The sequence below is a fragment of the Notamacropus eugenii genome, chromosome 3 (genome assembly GCF_028372415.1).
Source record: "Notamacropus eugenii isolate mMacEug1 chromosome 3, mMacEug1.pri_v2, whole genome shotgun sequence".
NCBI classification, from domain to species: domain Eukaryota; kingdom Metazoa; phylum Chordata; class Mammalia; order Diprotodontia; family Macropodidae; genus Notamacropus; species Notamacropus eugenii.
The window spans coordinates 6515730-6530129 of NC_092874.1; the positions used below are offsets into that span (position 1 = coordinate 6515730).

The 14400-nt window shown below is 43.0% G+C and overlaps 1 long non-coding RNA gene across 2 annotated transcripts in view; it reads left to right on the forward strand.

The window, feature by feature from the left end:
• The window catches only part of LOC140532386 (uncharacterized), a 120344-nt gene extending 107054 nt beyond the window's left edge, over positions 1–13290 (forward strand). For both annotated transcript variants that reach the window (XR_011976488.1, XR_011976489.1), the window contains one exon: positions 12966–13290. This is a non-coding gene — a long non-coding RNA (uncharacterized lncRNA). The remainder of the gene's footprint in view (positions 1–12965) is intronic.
• Positions 13291–14400: the final 1110 nt, after the last annotated feature.

The following is a 14400-nucleotide window of genomic DNA, read 5'->3' on the forward strand; positions in this document are numbered from 1 at the left end:
ACCCAGAGCATCTTTATCAAGAAGGCCTGAAATCACAATTATGATAACAAGAAATGCCAAGAACAATGATCAATCTTTCATACACAGAGACATAAGCCTATGTGTAGACATGTATGATATCATGCATATATATATGTAGAATGACTTCTGTTCTTTAGCTAGACTGCTCATTGTTTCTCAGATACAGCATCTCATCTCCCCCCTTGGTATCTTTGCACAGGCTGTGCATCATGCCTGGACTCTTTTACTTCTCTATTTCCAACCTCTTGGAATCCCTGGCACCCTTCACAGCTCAGTTCAATTGCTACTGTCTACGGGATGCCTTTCTGACCAACCTCACCTACACACACATACACACACACACACACACAATTAATCAATCAATCAATCTCAGTCTGCTCACCTTTCTCTCCAAATGACTTTGCATTCAATTTTATATACTCCACATTTCCTGATTTGTACAGCTGTTGTTTACCCTTCCCCAATAGATCATAACCTTCTTGAAGGCAGATACTACTTCCCTCGACCTCAACCCTTTCTTTTTTGTCATTGCATCCCCAACTCTCAGCACAGTATCATGGAAAGTAGTAAGCAGATAATAGTTTCATGTTTACATGAATGGCCTTGAACTGAATGGAATATACCAAGATTGTTGGAATTCATTTCAGGAGACTTGGGTTCAAACTCTACCCCTGAAACTTTTGTGAAATGACTTAATCCATCTGAGTCTCAGTCTCCATATCTGGAAAATGGGTAGATTCATACTTGAATCTCTTACCTCACAGGGCTATTGCAGCAGAAGAGGTAAATTCAGTACAATCTATTATTCAAAGCTTGTCTATCGACTCGGCTCAGTTTTTCCATTACAATCATTCATGGGTGATGCCCCCTGGCAAAAGAGGAAATGATTGTCTTTGGATGCACTGCATCCATCACTTGCCTTGAACACAGGTACTTCACAAGTGCTTATTAGGTTGGACTAAAGTGAATTGATTTCCAGCAACTTCTTCCAAGGATGCAGTGCATCCCTGGAGCCATCTCTACTCCAAATGCTCATATGGAGGGTTTGTGCCCAATCTGTGACAGGGCTTTCTAAGCTCATAGTGGCCTGATCAGCTACAGTAAGACACTTGGTCAAGGTTCCATGACCCCAACATAGTAATGTCATTTGGGTTCTCTTTGAGAATGGGGGACCACAACCCTAGTAACATCCCACTATTGCCACCATGCTGATGCCACAGAAGGTCAGAGCACCCAAGAGATGAGGATGACGATTTCTAGTTGATGGGATCTTAGAATAGCTCTACCTACATTTTGATGGCACCTGAAAGCCCTAAGTACATAGTGGCCCAAAGGTCCCAAGCACACACCCCTCCCAGACTGTCTGCTCCATATTGATTGCTAAACTGATACCATGACAGGCTTCCTTCCTTGGCACAGGTTTCTCTACTGACGCCTAAGACCTCTGGTTTTTGAGGGCATGCCTGATATCTGATTTGTTCTCCTTTTCCATTTCTGAGGCAAAATAAAAGTCAACTTTTATTTATAAAAAATGAAAACTATGCCTTTATTTCTATGCAAATAATAACTCTTTAGGGCAGAGAAGAAGGCCTCCCCCCTTTCAAACTTCTATATTGCCAAACTTTGATTTGATGGATTCTATATTGATCCCCATGTGGTGCTTGGAGCACACACTTTAGAAGGAAACTTTCTTAATTCCAGTCTATCAAGACAAATCTGCAAGTTAAAGCGTCACTTGGATCAGCAGGCATTCAGAGAATGGCAGGTGGCAAAGAAAGCCCTGAGTGGCTGCTCCTAATTGCATTTTCCTCTGTCTCCAGAACTGAAGGAGTCATAGGAAAAGGGAAGGGGCAATGTCTCAGGGCTCCCAGGGAGTTGTTTGCTTCTTTTCTTTCTCAAAAAGTTGGAGTGGAAGGGATTCTGAGGCTGAAGGTAATGCGACAGAATAGAGAAAGACAGGCCTGGCGCAGGGTCAGAGAATCTGGGTTTGAATCCTGCCCACGTCTGCTGCCACCCCATTAATGGATAGTCACTCCATGCCCCTGAGCCTCAGTTTCCTTATTTGTCAAATGAGATAACCTCTGAGGTTCCTTCCAACTTTAAATCTGTGACTATCTGAATGTTTTTTAAATATGTAGACAGGATATTTCACAGGATCTCAGAGCTAGGAGGGACATTCGAGGCTACCTACTCTTTTAAAGTCTGCTTCAATCTGATTCCACCACAGTTCTTTCTCTTAGAATGGTTAGCATTTTCCATCCTAAGTCCTTCAGAGCTGTCGTGGATTGTTGTATTGCTGAGAAGAGCGAAGTCGTTCAATATTGCTGAATGTATTACAACATTGCTGTTTTGTACAGAGTATATTTCAGTTTGAGATGTTACCTTTTCTAACCCTGCCATCTTATAGATGGGAAAACTGAATCTCAAAAAGGCACGATGATGTTCTTGTCTATTTTCAGTCATTTCAGTTGTGTTTGACTCTGTGACCCCATTTGGGGTTTTCTTGGTAGAGATCCTGGAGTGATGTGACATTTGTTTCTCCAGTTCATTTTATAGATGAGGAAACTCATTTATATGAGGCAAGCAGGACTAATGACTTGCCCAGGGTCACACAGTTGGTAAATGTGTCAGATTGGCGTTGAGCTCAAAGCTTCTTGATTGTAGATCTGGCCCTCTATCTACTGCATCACCTTGCTGCTTAAGATTATGTAGGTGATAGATATCACTGGGGAATTGGACTCCATCTCCTCTGGCTTTGGGGCTGCTTCTCTCTTAACTCTACTAAGTGGTCATTTGGTCTAGACTTGCAGACTGCCAAGAAGAGGAAGCCACCACTTCCTAAGTCTTCACCTTGTTCTCTGCAACAACTCTCATTTGTAGGAAGGTGGTTTGTTTTTCCCTGACATCTAGCTTCAGTCTGCCTCCTTGTAACTTTATCGCACACCTCCCAGTTCTTCCCTTTGGCAGAACAAGAATATTCTACTTTCCCACTAGCGTGTCCCCCCAAGATTTCTCTTTTCCTTCCTTCAGCCAAACGTTATTGGGCTTTACCCAAGGACGTGTTTGTGAATACAAGTGTAAAGAATGAGTGCATCCATTATGGTCTTTTTTCTTAAATAAATCATTTTTTGATACTTTTATTCAACCACCTTTCCAATGATTTCCTCCATCCATCCTGTAGAAGCCCCCCTTGTCCCAGAACACTGTTCAGAAGTGGAATGGGCAGTCTCAGGCATGGAAGTTGCTCCTCACTGGGGGCCTCCCAATCGAAGCTGATGGATCACCTTCCAAGGACTCCAGAGAGGGGTTTCTCATCTGGGCATATACTAATTTGACTTCCAGCTAAGAGTCTGAGATTCTAGCACCTCCCAAAACAAAACACAGCAAAAACAAATAAAACCCTAAAAGAATTTTAGTAGTGTTTAATTTAGCAATTCCACCCTGATTGGGCAGGCCAAAGGCATTTCCAGTTGAATGTTTTAAATCTTCAGGATGTTTTTTAAAGGAGGTATATTAAAACCCTCGTAAGGTCATCAGCAGGTATTGTGGCAGACTTGAATACAGACTGTCACCTCTTTCACTCACCTCCTAAACTTGTCTTCAATTTATCTTCCCATCCATAAGTGAGTCAGGGAACTGTCAGACAGCTGTAGATTCACAAGGCTTGGAGTTACCTCCTCTCTTCACTGCCTCAACAATCCCTCGGAGCTTTGGTTTCCTTACTTGCAAAGTGGATATAACCACACCTTAGCCATGGACTTCAAAGCTTAATGGAGCATCCTAGAGGATGTTTTCCAAAGGACTTGGCAAATCATAAATATACTCTTGATGCCTGCTCTCATGGTCATTACTTCCTCAGGTCTGTTTGTGCCCACACTAACCCCTGCTCCCAAATCCTCACATGAAACTCTCCACTCTTGGGTTTTTCCATTTCTGTCTCTTGTTTTACTCTGCATCAGTTAGACACATGTTTCCAAGAGCTGCGTATGACTTCCTTTGTGAAATGATGCCCTGTTGTTCCAAAGCCCTCCCTCTGGCTTCCTTAGCACATGCTGGCCCTTCCTTGGCACACTCTCTACCCTTGGTTCCACAGTGGTGACCCATCCATTCCAAGCTGGACACTACTACTCTCTCAGCTTCTTTGTGTTCAGTGATACTGTGCTCTGAATCTAATACCACCTGGGTCTTTCAATCTCCATCATAAACTCTTAACCATAACTCTTCTTCTGAAATATAGAGAGCCCTCAAGGTATAGGGGAGCCAAGACACTGGACCCAGAGTCAGGAGAGAGCGGGGCTGGAATCTGGTCTCTGACTTTTGCTAGCTGAGTGACCATAGATAACTCACTTTGGCTTATTTTTTCACCTGTTAAATGGACAAACTATTACTGGAACTCCCTCTCTCACAGGACTGCTTGGAGGAAGGTAGTTCATTATGTTAGAGTCACAGGCTGTGGATCAGCTGAATTCAGATTCTCTGGTCAATGGGTGTTGCTGATCTCCCCGAGCTGGTCAATACGGTAAATAACTGGGGGGGACTTAACAGACAACTGAAAGAAACAAGAACTTATTATCATGATCAGTAACACAAATGGAGGGAGGTGGTGTAAAATAAATGGGCAATGAAATGATAAATAGTCTTCCACTCTGGTATAAAAAATCCACTTGACAAAGATAAGCTGGAAGTATGGATAGACAGCAGTTGTTTTGTGTAGGATCTGGGATGACAGCCATTTTCTAAAAGAAAAATGGTCAAAGGACATGAACAGGCAATTTTCAAAGGAAGAAATCCAAACAGTTAGAGGAGGAACAAATGCTCTCTATCGCTAATAATTAGAGAAATGGAAATGAAAAAAAACTCTGAGATTTTGTGTTGTGTCCATCATATTGATAAAAATGATGAAGGAAAAGACTATTCATTATTAGAAGGACTTTGGGATAAGAGGCACACTGATGCCATGTTGTGGCACTAAAACCTCAATTGTGATAATTCTCCGTCTCCCCCATATTAGACTATTAAGTTGATCTTTTGTACCTAAGCCTGAAAGTTTAGTCTGAGGCAGCTGGATGATGTGGAGACCATGAAAGATATTGAAATGTCAGATGACACTAAGAGGGACATAAAATTCACGAGTCAGGAGATAATTGCCCCCCTCATCAGATGTGACCTCCTGTAGAGTCTGGTGTCCAGGCCTGGGCACCATTGCTAAACTGGAAAATGGATAGAAGAGGGCGGCCAGATGAGTGAAGAGACATCTGAAGAGCAACTGAGGGCACTGGTAATGCTTGCTCTAGGGGAGAGAAGACAGAGACCATGATGACTGTCTTCAAGGCTCTCCTGTGGAGGTGGAATCAGCATTTGTCTGTCTGGTCACAGAAGGTGGGTCCAGGAGAAAGGAGGGAAGGTTTAAGGAAGAAATCTGAGGCTTGATTTCGGGGGGAGAGAGAAATCTTCTCAATTCAAGTTGTTCCAAAGTGGGATGGGTGGATTTCCTTTTGTTAGAAATTTTCCAGTTGAGGGCAGGAGACCCTTGTCAAGTACCTTATGGTGGTGACTCCTTCATGTATCCATTGCATTAAGTGGCTACTGAGGTCCCTTCAAATTATCAAATTCTGTGATTCTGTGATGAGCAGATATTTGTAAAATTCTCAAGAAATTGCGAGGGAAAGGTCATACATAAGAACTATTATTTTAATGTCAAGTTCAATTATAAGTGATTGAAGTGAAGGGTTTACTGTTTGAAAATGTCATCTGGAGGCCTAGACTTGCCTGTAAATTTGGAGTGGTAAGAAAGTGCTGGAAATAACGTCCAGCCATCAAAGGGTTGCATCTGGAGGAAAGGCAAATAATCCTGTAGCTCATCTCTTGGGCTCTGCCCATGAGGACTTAACTACAGCAGGACAGAGTCTGGTTTTCCACCTTCTGACTTTTGCGAGGGGGAGTGGGATGTTTTCATTGTCCCTTATAATTACTGAGATGCTGGTAAATATTTAATAACTGACTTTGGAGGAAAAGATATACAGCAGTCACACTTCTATGTTTAGCCTATGTTGTTAACATGTTTTTTTCATCTCTTTAGTGTAGCTGATCAGTGACACAATAAACGCATCTCATTGGCTTTGTCTGAAATGTGAATGCTCATACTCCAGCACACACAGCCTACAATCCAAGAGGCCAATGGGTACAAGGTGGAGGGAAGCAGGGGCCTCTGCAAGTAAGAAGTGTGTATACAGAGCTAAGGAAGCCTTTGCCAGGGCTGGCAACCCCATTTCTCCATCTCTTGAGTCCAGATTCAGGGCCAGGAGTCACAATGAGTGCATGTGAACCTTGTCCCAGACAAACCCAACACTGACTCACCCTCTTCCCTTCCCCAGAGAGAGGACATGTGTCCAGAGAGGTCATGTTATGCACTTTGGACTCCCTATTTTTCTCTGGGCAAGCATTTGTTCTGCATGCTAACTCTCCTTTGTAAGCAGCTAAAAGTGATAAAACTGTTGGCCAATGTTAAACTAAATAGTAACTGCTCACAGATGTGTGTGTGGGAAAGGGTGTTAACCCTTCTAGAAATGACCAACATTTTGCCTAAATGAGTTAGGCTGTGGGATTGGAGTAATAATTCAGAACCATTGGAGGGGTGAAGAGGGCAAAGGGAATGGGCCTTTGTTATACTTTGCATACCTGGGAAAGATCTTAGGACTAGACCTCCTAGTAAGAGCCAGGCCAATAAATGACAAAGGGAGCCAAAATGGCAGGGCAGACATGTTAATGCATGGGTTTTCAAAGAAACCACACCTACTTGAAAAGAAAGGGGGTGAACTGGTAGGGAAGCTGTCTATCCAACCAGTCAGTCAGTCAGTCATCAAGCATATATTAAGCACTTCCTGTACTAAGTTTTCAGTAAGTGCTGAGGAGCTTACATTCTAATGGGGAAATCCATATATCAATAATTATATGGCTACAGGATACACAATATCAATGGAAGATGATCCTAGAAAGAAGGAGGAAAAAGGGAGTGGGTAGGTAGGAGCAGCGCATCCTCTAGAATTTGGAATTTGAAGCCAGAGGAAGTAGGAGACAGAGGTGAGAGAGTCATCCAGGTGTGACGGGAAGCCATACTAAGGCCTGCAGTTGGGAGATGGAATGTCTTGGGTAACAGAAAGTAGCCCACTGTTGCTGGATTGTCACATTCAGAGTGACGGAATAGCAGAGGAATGGAAAGACCAGATGAGGTCAGCTTGGGAAGGGCTTTAAACCCCAAATGGAGGATGCTATTTTTTATCTTAAAGGTAATAGGGAGTTACTGGAGTTTATCAAGCAGGGGAATAATACTCTCAGATATGCATTTTAGGAAGATCACTTTGGCAGCCGAGTTCAGGATGGATTGCAATAGAAAGAGACTTGAGGCAGGGAGATCACAAGGAGTCTATTGCACTAATATAGGCTTCAGGTGATGAGGTCCTGTTTAGGGTGGCAGCCTTGTGAATGGAGAGAAGGACACAAACAAGAGATGTTGAGAATGGAGAGAAGACAAGATTTGGCAACAGTTTAAGGAACTCAGCTGTGATCTTGAGTTTGCAAGCCTGGGTGTCTGGGAGGGCGATGGTGCTTTTGGCAGTGATAGGGGAGTTGGAAACATGGAAGTTTTGGGGGGAGAAAGATAAGGAAATGAATTTTGGACATGTTGATTTGACTTTCCAGTGGGACCTCCTGATCAAGCTGCCTAAGAGGCAGTTGGTGATGCTAAAGAATGGGTGTGTTCAAGGGATGCTCAGATGGGTCCTCTGGTTTAGAGAGAATGATCGACAGCTCAACCTGCCTTGCTTACCAGCACCACCTGGTGGTGAATATTTCATATGTCAATTTCCATGTCAACAAACGCTTGTGTCCCGCTGCCTATAAAGCCCGTGGAATGCACCCAAGGACATCAGCCATCCTGGATTCACTAGGTCATTCTATATTTCTACTCATGATGCCTCAGTTAGAAGTTCCTCCAGTCCAAAGAGCTCTGAACTTACGATCCTGAGAAAATTCTAGAATCTAACACAGAGCTCCCCCATCTGGTAAGTGGGGGAATTGGTTGGACTCAGGCTCCCTAAGGGACCACCTGGTTTTGCATTCTAAGACCCTCTCCAGTTTTAAGACCTAGGAGCCAATGGAATGGCTATACATTTTTTTTAACAAAAGTAATAAGAAACTCATGTCCAGTAAAATTATGATGATTGAACCCAACTTGTTCCCTCTCTCATAAGTTTGGCCATGTTTCCACAGCACAAGACCCTACATATGTTCAAGAAACACAACAATAGATTTTCAAATTCAAATTCGGCTCCTGTTAGATGGCATTAGCAATCACTTAAAAGGCCCCTTTACATTCTATTATTTAACCCCTAAGAAGCAATGACCTCAGATGGCAAACTCTGTTTCTCTAAGTTGATTCTGACCACATTATTGAGAAAGTTGCATAATGGAGAAGACAACCCAAAGAGCTAGGAAAACAAGGGATTCTTCACATGTAACTTGTTTTACAACAGCCATGGTAGTCTGGGAATGTGGTAACTTCTGGGTGAGGAGGGTTGCTAGGCCTTAACCAGCTCTCTTCCTACTCTGAGTCCTGTACCTCCAAGTCATCCACATGTCCAGGAGGAAAGACAGGACAATGTAGGTGCTGATCAAAATGATAGAAAATGGGCAAATCAGAAAACAGATGTAATGGTAATGATGACTGTGAAAGGTAACTGGAGTTTTCTGTTTACATTTAATTGATAAAATTGCCTGAAAGCAGACATACTAATAAACTTGGTAGGATGAGCACCACGTCCCTGGGTTCCTCTCTGTTACAGCATTCCTAATTCATTTACTCGGGAGCATCTATTTTTTTCTTGTATTTATTGTTTGAATGAGAACTAGAAGATTGTGTTCTTTTTTGACGTATGCTTAAATATACTCTGCTAAAGATACCAGCGACTTCCCCAAATGACAGAATGATGTCCTTCTCTGTAGGAAGGTGAACCTCAAGGAGGAAAGTCTACCCAGTGGAGGCCTTGTGTTCTCAGCCAGTTGTCTCAGATCTTGATTCTATCCCATTCATATGGAAGTGCAATGATTTTGGTAATTGAAAAAGAAGTGGGGGGGGGTGTGAAATTTAGATTCCTTTATGTCAGGTTGGAACTCAGAAAAGGAGACATTCAATTCAATTCCATTCCACACACTTTTATCAAGTCCTTGCTATGTGCCCAAAGAGTGCTAGGCTGTGGGGAGACAAGAACACAAAATTACCAGACCTGGCCCTCCCCTCGATGAGGTTATATTCAATTGGAGAGATAGAACAGACAGGAAATATGTATGTGTGTGTATATATATATACACACACACACACACACACATATATATACACACACATATATATACACGTATATGTATATATGTACATATATATGAATTTTATATTTATATGTGTGTGAATATATGTGTATGTATGTATGTATGTATGTATGTATGTATGTATAACAAGTATTCAAGGGAGAGAAACTGCTAATAGCTGGGAGATCAGGAAAGGTGTGGTAAGTGGTCCCTAAATTATGCCTGGAAGGACCTGAGGGGTTGAGATGTGGTGGACACATTTGTAGCTTATATGTCACTGTGATCCCAGACCAGCTCTTCAGTCAGGTTCTCTGCACCAAATTCATGCTCTCCAATACAATGTGAGCTCCCTGAGGAAAGGGGGTGGGCATTTCATTTGTGAGTGTCTAAAAATGAACACAGTGCCAGGATCATAGTAGGGCTCCTTGTCTGATTGATTGTTCTGGGACGCTCCTCAGAAGACTGGAGAATACCTGGAGGACTAGAGTTCCTTTCTTATCAGGACTTGTGGACCACGGCTGGCCTCCTAGATAACCACCCCCCCCCCCCCAGTCCCACCTTGGCCATAGGGCAGGGGAAAGGACTTAGGGCACAATCAGCTGAAGTTCCATCTCCTTACCTACCCAGTACAAGGGGATGCAATACAATAAGCATTTATTCAGCTCCTACTAGGTACAATGCATTGTGCAAGGTGCTGGGGATATAAAGACAGAAACAAACCACAAAACAACAAAAACCAACTTCTCCCCTACCCTCTATAAGCTTATATTAACTACCAAGAATAAACTCTGGGTAAAGAGAAAAACCAAACACAAGTTTTCTCTGAAGGCTTCTTATGGGAGACAGAGTATGAGCTGAGCCAGGTAGGAAAGTAGGGATTGTAAGGAGAGTAGCAGACATTTCTAGAGTTCTAAGGTTTACAACATGCTTTACCAAAATAATCTTGTTTGGTTCTTGACTTATCATTCCCATTTTATAGATAAGGAATCTGAGGCTGTGAGACGTGGAATGGTTTGTGTAGAGTCACACAGCTAATAAGGGTCAAACGTCTATTTTAAACATGGATCTTTAACAACAGGTACAGCAATCCATCCACAACACAACATTGTCTCTCCAAAGGCAAGGAAGGTGTACATGGCAGGGAAAGTGGACAGTCATTGCCAAGGCAAAAGAACCAGTTCATGGGATGTTGAGGTCAGGGAAAAGCTCGTAGATCAAGAACACTTCCTTCAAAGTCAGTCTCATGATGTATAATTCATTAGGTTAGATTTTCTGTGTTAAAAATCTCTCTGTGAGGCACCTGGAATCTTTGGAGGAAAGGGAGGCTATAAATATCACAGTAAATACATAAGTGATAATGGGGACATCATACAGCAACGGTACCAATTTAGAACCGAGAAAGAAAATGATTTGAGATATGAGGTGGCTTCTTTCCTGCTGCTGGATACACTGGACAAATTAACACAGAATCATTGAATTCATGTTGCAGGCACACTGTTGGCTAAAATGTGAGTCCAGTCATTGACAAGATGCCAAGGGCTTTCTGGGTGCTTAATAAGGAGGAAAGATAGGGAAGAACACAGATTTGCCCTTGGAGGGTGTAGACTCTTTTCCTCTAAGTGACTATGTAACTTGGATAAACCTCAATTTCTTTATCTTTGAAATGGGCACTTCTTTAGCACCGTCTCAGGACCAGATAAATTATGAAAGGAATTCTTCACACGTAGATTGGAGTAGCTGTTTTCTGAGGTCCCTGTCAATGTTGCTGTGGATTTATCCATGCTTTGGTCCATAGACTTGGAGCCAGGAAGGATATTGGAAGCCTTTAGACCCCAAGCACCCTCCCATTTCAAGATGATGCCTCTGAGGCCCAGAGAGTTAAGGTGACTTACTCAAGGTCACATAGCTAATAACAACAAGAGCCAAGGTTTGCACTCTGGTCCTCTGACTGGGAGATCAGCATTCTTTCCTCTGTGTTTTTCTCAGCTTACCTCAGGGATGTCTCAAAGGTCAAGTCAGTTAAGGGAGGTGAAGGTTTTATAAACTGTGAAACACCATTGTAATGATCCGTTAGGCATGGTTCTGTTTATCTATTCCTACCACCCTGGAAAATGTCCAACATTGACCTTAAATGCATTTTGAAAATGAAAATAAATCTTCTTTTATTTGTAGCAACAATCACTTTAACATTTAAGAGCATAAGGGAATGGGGTTTAGGTTCAGAGTTTAATGTACACAAGGCAGAGATGTTGAAAGATCCTTTAAAACATAGTGACAGCAAGGAACTTTTAAAACAATATGGTAAAAAAAGTCCTTTGTATTTATTTTGGAGGAAAAGGAACCATGAGATAGACATGAGGAGAGTATGAACATCCACTATCTTCATTATTCAGTTACAACTGAGTGTGTTCTCATCTGGATATTCACCTGGTGCCTTTGGGACACTGTCATCGGAAGCTGTTTTCAGAGGCTTTCAGTGGTCAGGGTTGGCAGGATTACCCCAAGGGAGAGAGGACATTAGGAAGGAGAAGCTGGAGAGAGTCCAGAGGAAGGCACCTAGCATGGCAAAGGGCCTCCAGATGATGCCATGTGAGGATTAGTAGAAGGAACTGGAAACGTTTAGCCTGGAGAAGAGGATACTTAGGAGAATGGTAGTTAAGTTCAGGTATTAGAAGGTTGTCATAAAGTGCTAGAGAAGAGAACTAGGAATTATGAGTGGGTCCAAGTTGGGGAAAGTAGGCTGGTTCTCTGGAATGAGCTTTGGGTTTGGCCTCTGAAGGTTTAGACGTGTCTACCACCTGCTCCATATGTGATGCTGGACAAGTCCCATGACCTCCATGAACATTGATTTTCTCTGCTGTAAAAAGAAGGGTTTGGATGAGGTGACCCCTAATACTCCCTTCCAGTGCCAAATCTAGAATCTTCTAGGTAGCAAAGAGATCAATCAAAGCTCAATATAAGAAATGACCTTGGTATTTCAAATGGAATGTGCTCTTTCTAGAGTAAGTGGAAGAACCCTCAGCATAAGTCTTATGGCATAAGCTGGGCAATGAAGCCTTCATGGGTTTACTAATGAGGGGAATTCTTTGTCAGAAAGGAGTTGGGCTAGACACCCTCCAAGACCCCTTCCATATTTGAGATTCTTCAGTTTTGTGGGATACGACGTGGAGTGGGCATGATCAGGAAGTCAGAAGTCATTCCAACACCATGTGGCCTGTTGGCTGTCTGCTGAAAACTTGGCTTCTGTCCATCTTAAATGTGCTGATCAGAACAGAGGTACAAGATACTCCCCATGTGGTTCTGAGCCTCCATATCAAGCATCTGAAGTTCGGGGGCACACATAGAAGGCTACTGGGTGATATGGAAAGTAGAACTCTCAGGAAGGCCTGAGTTCAAATCCTGCTTCAGGCCCTTGAGGGCTGGGTGACCCCACACAGTCATATAATCTCTCTGAGCCTTAGTTTCTTCCTTTGTAAAAGGAGGGGGGTTAGATTCAATGACTTCTGTGGTTTGTTCTAAGAAAGGTCTCTGAAACCTATTTTGGAGACTTGACTTTGTCAAGAGCAATTCCTCTCTTTCCCTAGGTGAGGTCCAGACCTGGGGCACTCTGTCTCAAGATGCCAATTTTGCTGACATTCATCAGCCTGAGTTCCAGTGTTCAGCCACCAGAGGGCCCCAACATGAAGTCTGTCATCCTCCAGGACTCAGAGCTCAGGGCTCCATGCACAGGCATGCACTTCCATGGAGAATCCAAGAACGTCAAGGCATAAGCTCTGCTCCCAGGGGCCTGTGATGGCCTTTGCTGGTCTGAGTCAGCCCTTCCATAGCCTGAGGAAAGGAAGTTATCCTGAAACGAAATAAATGAAAGTGTGCATTTCTTGTGGCATTCATTCATGCCACAAGCACTCATTAAGCTCGTACTGTGTGCCAGGCACTGGGATAAGGTGGAAAGTTTAAAAACTGGAAAAAAATAGTAACAATCCTCACCCTCAGTGAATGAACACTGTGTTGGAGGAAATAGGGCTTGTGTGCGTAAAGACAAAATGCATACAAAGTATGGGGGGCTGCTCACCAGTGCGGGAGGAGGCAGATGGCCAGAGGTTACCCTTGGTCTGATCCTAAAGAAGGCAAAAGGCTCTGGGCCTCAGTTTCCTCATCTGTATTCCCTCTCACATTCAGATCTGGGATCTTACAGGTTGAACTTGATGACTTTTAAGTCAAGGGCACAGGAAAATAGAGAATTTCCGGACTGGGGATCAGCCTATGAGGGTGTGGAGACCTCAGGAGAAAGATGGTCTTGCATGGGAAGCAGAGTGAATGCCTGTCTGGCTGGAATATAATAGGTGTGTGCATCTGTTGGCACAAGAAATAAGATCATTTTGGAGTCAAAGAGTCAAGAGTTCCAAACACGAGAGGAGAAGCAAAGGGATCAAACATTTCTAGAAATCCTACTGTGCACCAGGCTCTTGTTACCAGTAACCTCATTAGGTCCTCTCAATACCCCTGAGACATGGATGCCATTATTATCTTGAATTTATAGGTGAGGAAACTGAGGCAAACAGGTGTTGAGGTTGTCAGTGAGCATTTGTTAATGCTCACTATGTGCCAAGTATTCTTCCAGGCACAGGGGACACAAAAAGAAAAAAAAAGATAGTCCCTGACTTCAAGAAGCTTGCCGTCTAGTGGGGGAGACAACTTGAATATCTGTGTGTATGTGTGTGTGCACACACAACACACAAGTGCATGTGCACATGCATATATGTATACACGTGTACATGTGCACACATATATGTACACGATCATACACCCATACATTCATATATATCTATCCACACTCATGTACGTATATGTATACACAGACATACAATCAAGCTTTGTACAAGACAAATTGGAAACAATTAACTGAAGGAAAGGACTAGAATTAGGAGGGGTTGGGGAAGGCTTCCCATACTAATTTAGCTGGGACTTTGTCAAAAAAGAGGAGGGAGACCGTTCCAGGCCTGGGGGACAGCTAGAGAG